This window comes from Schistocerca gregaria, unplaced genomic scaffold (assembly GCF_023897955.1).
Source record: "Schistocerca gregaria isolate iqSchGreg1 unplaced genomic scaffold, iqSchGreg1.2 ptg001708l, whole genome shotgun sequence".
In the NCBI taxonomy this organism is placed as follows: domain Eukaryota; kingdom Metazoa; phylum Arthropoda; class Insecta; order Orthoptera; family Acrididae; genus Schistocerca; species Schistocerca gregaria.
In genome coordinates, this window is record NW_026062964.1 from 5,001 (window position 1) to 10,000 (window position 5,000).

The 5,000-nt window shown below is 50.5% G+C and overlaps 1 non-coding gene across 1 annotated transcript in view; it reads left to right on the forward strand.

Annotated features, from left to right (window-relative positions):
* Nucleotides 1–3,939: 3,939 nt before the first annotated feature.
* The window catches only part of LOC126334157 (small subunit ribosomal RNA), a 1,889-nt gene continuing 828 nt past the window's right edge, over nucleotides 3,940–5,000 (forward strand). The window contains exon 1 of the ribosomal RNA XR_007564591.1: nucleotides 3,940–5,000. This exon is cut by the window's right edge and continues 828 nt beyond it. This is a non-coding gene — a ribosomal RNA (small subunit ribosomal RNA).

The following is a 5,000-nucleotide window of genomic DNA, read 5'->3' on the forward strand; positions in this document are numbered from 1 at the left end:
AACCTAACTCAAGTTGTCCCTTAACCTAACTCAAGTTGTCCCTTAACCTAACTCAAGTTGTCCCTTAACCTAACTCAAGTTGTCCCTTAACCTAACTCAAGTTGTCCCTTAACCTAACTCAAGTTGTCCCTTAACCTAACTCAAGTTGTCCCTTAACCTAACTCAAGTTGTCCCTTAACCTAACTCAATTTGTCCCTTAACCTAACTCAATTTGTCCCTTAACCTAACCCACGTTGTCCCTTAACCTAACTCAAGTTGTCCCTTAACCTAACTCAATTTGTCCCTTAACCTAACTCAATTTGTCCCTTAACCTAACTCAAGTTGTCCCTTAACCTAACTCAAGTTGTCCCTTAACCTAACTCAAGTTGTCCCTTAACCTAACTCAAGTTGTCCCTTAACCTAACTCAAGTTGTCCCTTAACCTAACTCAAGTTGTCCCTTAACCTAACTCAAGTTGTCCCTTAACCTAACTCAAGTTGTCCCTTAACCTAACTCAAGTTGTCCCTTAACCTAACTCAAGTTGTCCCTTAACCTAACTCAAGTTGTCCCTTAACCTAACTCAATTTGTCCCTTAACCTAACTCAAGTTGTCCCTTAACCTAACTCAAGTTGTCCCTTAACCTAACTCAATTTGTCCCTTAACCTAACTCAAGTTGTCCCTTAACCTAACTCAAGTTGTCCCTTAACCTAACTCAATTTGTCCCTTAACCTAACTCAAGTTGTCCCTTAACCTAACTCAAGTTGTCCCTTAACCTAACTCAAGTTGTCCCTTAACCTAACTCAAGTTGTCCCTTAACCTAACTCAAGTTGTCCCTTAACCTAACTCAAGTTGTCCCTTAACCTAACTCAAGTTGTCCCTTAACCTAACTCAAGTTGTCCCTTAACCTAACTCAAGTTGTCCCTTAACCTAACTCAAGTTGTCCCTTAACCTAACTCAAGTTGTCCCTTAACCTAACTCAAGTTGTCCCTTAACCTAACTCAAGTTGTCCCTTAACCTAACTCAAGTTGTCCCTTAACCTAACTCAAGTTGTCCCTTAACCTAACTCAAGTTGTCCCTTAACCTAACTCAATTTGTCCCTTAACCTAACTCAATTTGTCCCTTAACCTAACTCAAGTTGTCCCTTAACCTAACTCAATTTGTCCCTTAACCTAACTCAATTTGTCCCTTAACCTAACTCAATTTGTCCCTTAACCTAACTCAATTTGTCCCTTAACCTAACTCAATTTGTCCCTTAACCTAACTCAAGTTGTCCCTTAACCTAACTCAATTTGTCCCTTAACCTAACTCAAGTTGTCCCTTAACCTAACTCAAGTTGTCCCTTAAACACTAGATCGCGTGTTTCCCTTAACCTAACTCAAGTTGTCCCTTAACCTAACTCAAGTTGTCCCTTAACCTAACTCAAGTTGTCCCTTAACCTAACCCACGTTGTCCCTTAACTAACCCACGTTGTCCCTTAACCTAACCCACGTTGTCCCTTAACCTAACCCACGTTGTCCCTTAACCTAACCCACGTTGTCCTTAACCTAACCCACGTTGTCCCTTAACCTAACCGACGTTTGTCCCTTAACCTAACCGACGTTGTCCCTTAACCTACACCGACGTTGTCCCTTAACCTAACCGACGTTGTCCCTTAACCTAACCGACGTTGTCCCTTAACCTAACCCACGTTGTCCCTTAACCTAACCCACGTTGTCCCTTAACCTAAACCACGTTGTCCCTTAACCTAACCCACGTTGTCCCTTAACCTAACCCACGTTGTCCCTTAACCTAACCCACGTTGTCCCTTAACCTAACCCACGTTGTCCCTTAACCTAACCCACGTTGTCCCTTAACCTAACCCACGTTGTCCCTTAACCTAACCCACGTTGTCCCTTAACCTAACCCACGTTGTCCCTTAACCTAACCCACGTTGTCCCTTAACCTAACCCACGTTGTCCCTTAACCTAACCCACGTTGTCCCTTAACCTAACCCACGTTGTCCCTTAACCTAACCCACGTTGTCCCTTAACCTAACCCACGTTGTCCCTTAACCTAACCCACGTTGTCCCTTAACCTAACCCACGTTGTCCCTTAACCTAACCCACGTTGTCCCTTAACCTAACCCACGTTGTCCCTTTGCCTAACATAGTTCACTGCTCGGAATCTCTGGTGTCGTTGTTATCCTCATGTAGATGTCTTGCGAGTGTTGCTTACTTTCCACATATTCCTGCTATCCACTGTCAATTGTACTGCAATAGGACTATATCGCCGACCCCCCCCTCCCCCCCCTCTGTCCCCCTCTGTCCCCCTCTTTGTGTCTCTGTCCTCTCAAGCTGGTCGGTCTGGCGTTTGAGTGTTAAATGAGCCTCGCAGCTGTTCAGTTGCATTCAGATGTCGACGCCCTCAGTGTACGTCGTGGTATGGTCTGTGTCCATTGTCCGCTGATGTCGTACGCGTAACCCACACGCTGTACCGATCATCGGTCGTTACGTACAGAGTGAAGTAGTGTGATACGTGTGACCGTACGCTGGCTGTGCCCAACGGTGTCGAATCTCAATTTCCATATGTTGTGCTTGATGCTACTTGTCTCGTCTCCCAATAAACAGCTAGGTTGCACTGTGGTACGCCGTAGAGGCGTGTGGGAGGAACGTACGAACGCATTGTATGTCACCCTGGGTCGCTGGGGGTGGTGGTGCGGTGAGTCAGGTCAGGTCAGGTCAGCGTGAGCCGTCTGATGTAGTGACGCGTGTATTCCGACTTTGTCGTATTGCCTCACACAAAGTGCTACCCTGGTGGACCGCGTTCCATATCTGGGACATGCCGCAGATGCCGGTTGACAGTGGATCGCGGAAGGTACATCGCATACGTGCGCGGGCCACCTTCCACGTGTTCTCTTCTGCACATGTCGCAGTGTGTATGTGGTCTGATGTAGCGTGTCGTGACACATGACATCCTGGCATGCAAGAATTGTTGAATTCGCAAATGTAGGTGGACATCTACGTTTACTGCCCAAGATACGCAAATGAACTGGAAATCCGTTGTTGAGCGGTTGTTCACGCTGGAGGTGAATCAGTGATGGCGACGATCGGTACAGCTATTAACCGGTTGTTTCAGCGGTACCCGCCACATCCACACGCGTGACTAGGCCCATGTGGTATGAAGCGATACGCGGCGGTGGCTTGGTGGGACTGTTCCCGGCCGGTGAAGGGGGGCCGCCCGGCGTGTTGGCCGCGCGCTGCGTGGGCGCACGCGCAACAGGCGGCTGGTGGGGGGCGCCGAGTGGCAGGAGCGCCAGCCGACGGCCCGGCAGGCGGCGCAGCTACGCTGCGGCGCACCCTGCACGCGGCGCCTGGCGGCCAAAGTTGGTTCAGCCGAGCCCGGTTGCGAAGCGCGGTGGACATCTGCAGTGTGCTGGTCTGATTGAGGACTGTGTGCGTTGAGGATGCGCCGCCGCCTGGCACTCGGCGCCGCGACGCCGTCTGCTGCTCGGTCGCCCCAGCGGTTCTCGACAGGTGGTTTGTATCGCAGTTGTGCGGACGTGTTGGCGCGTGCGCTGTGCTGGGAGAGTTCGCTTCTGCACCCAAGTGGGGCTTTGCCCTTGTGTGGCGCTGGCGTTGGAGCTGCCGGTCACCATAGGTGGCGCGTGTTGTCTCCGCCGGCAATGCCACGACAGCACGCTCCCGGGCCTCTGTCGGCAGCGGCAAGCTCAGTTGGGAGCAAGGGTGTTCGCACTAAAACCGTCTACTCGCCTAACTCCGGGCGATTGCGCCTCTCTCGAAACCGACCAAGTACCTAGGACGGCGCTGCGCGCCGCCGGGACCTGAGAGGGTTTCGAGGTGTATCGTGCAGGGGAGCTCGGCCTCCTCCTGTTTGCAGAATAATTGAGCGGACGCTTGCGTGTTCGCGCGGGCCCCCGGGACACACTCCCGGCGGCCGGCTGCTCAGCTCTAGTTGACGCAGCTCCCTGGTTGATCCTGCCAGTAGTCATATGCTTTGTCTCAAAGATTAAGCCATGCATGTCTCAGTACAAGCCGCATTAAGGTGAAACCGCGAATGGCTCATTAAATCAGTTATGGTTCCTTAGATCGTACCCACGTTACTTGGATAACTGTGGTAATTCTAGAGCTAATACATGCAAACAGAGTCCCGACCAGAGATGGAAGGGACGCTTTTATTAGATCAAAACCAATCGGATTGGCTTGTCTGTCCGTTTGCCTTGGTGACTCTGAATAACTTTGGGCTGATCGCACGGTCCTCGTACCGGCGACGCATCTTTCAAATGTCTGCCTTATCAACTGTCGATGGTAGGTTCTGCGCCTACCATGGTTGTAACGGGTAACGGGGAATCAGGGTTCGATTCCGGAGAGGGAGCCTGAGAACGGCTACCACATCCAAGGAAGGCAGCAGGCGCGCAAATTACCCACTCCCGGCACGGGGAGGTAGTGACGAAAAATAACGATACGGGACTCATCCGAGGCCCCGTAATCGGAATGAGTACACTTTAAATCCTTTAACGAGTATCTATTGGAGGGCAAGTCTGTGCCAGCAGCCGCGGTAATTCCAGCTCCAATAGCGTATATTAAAGTTGTTGCGGTTAAAAAGCTCGTAGTTGGATTTGTGTCCCACGCTGTTGGTTCACCGCCCGTCGGTGTTTAACTGGCATGTATCGTGGGACGTCCTGCCGGTGGGGCGAGCCGAAGGGGTGCTTTCGCGTCCCGAGGCGGACCCCGTTTAAATCCTACAGGGTGCTCTTTGTTGAGTGTCTCGGTGGGCCGGCACGTTTACTTTGAACAAATTAGAGTGCTTAAAGCAGGCAAGCCCGCCTGAATACTGTGTGCATGGAATAATGGAATAGGACCCTCGGTTCTATTTTGTTGGTTTTCGGAACCCGAGGTAATGATTAATAGGGACAGGCGGGGTCATTCGTATTGCGACGTTAGAGGTGAAATTCTTGGATCGTCGCAAGACGAACAGAAGCGAAAGCATTTGCCAAGTATGTTTTCATTAATCAAGAACGAAAGT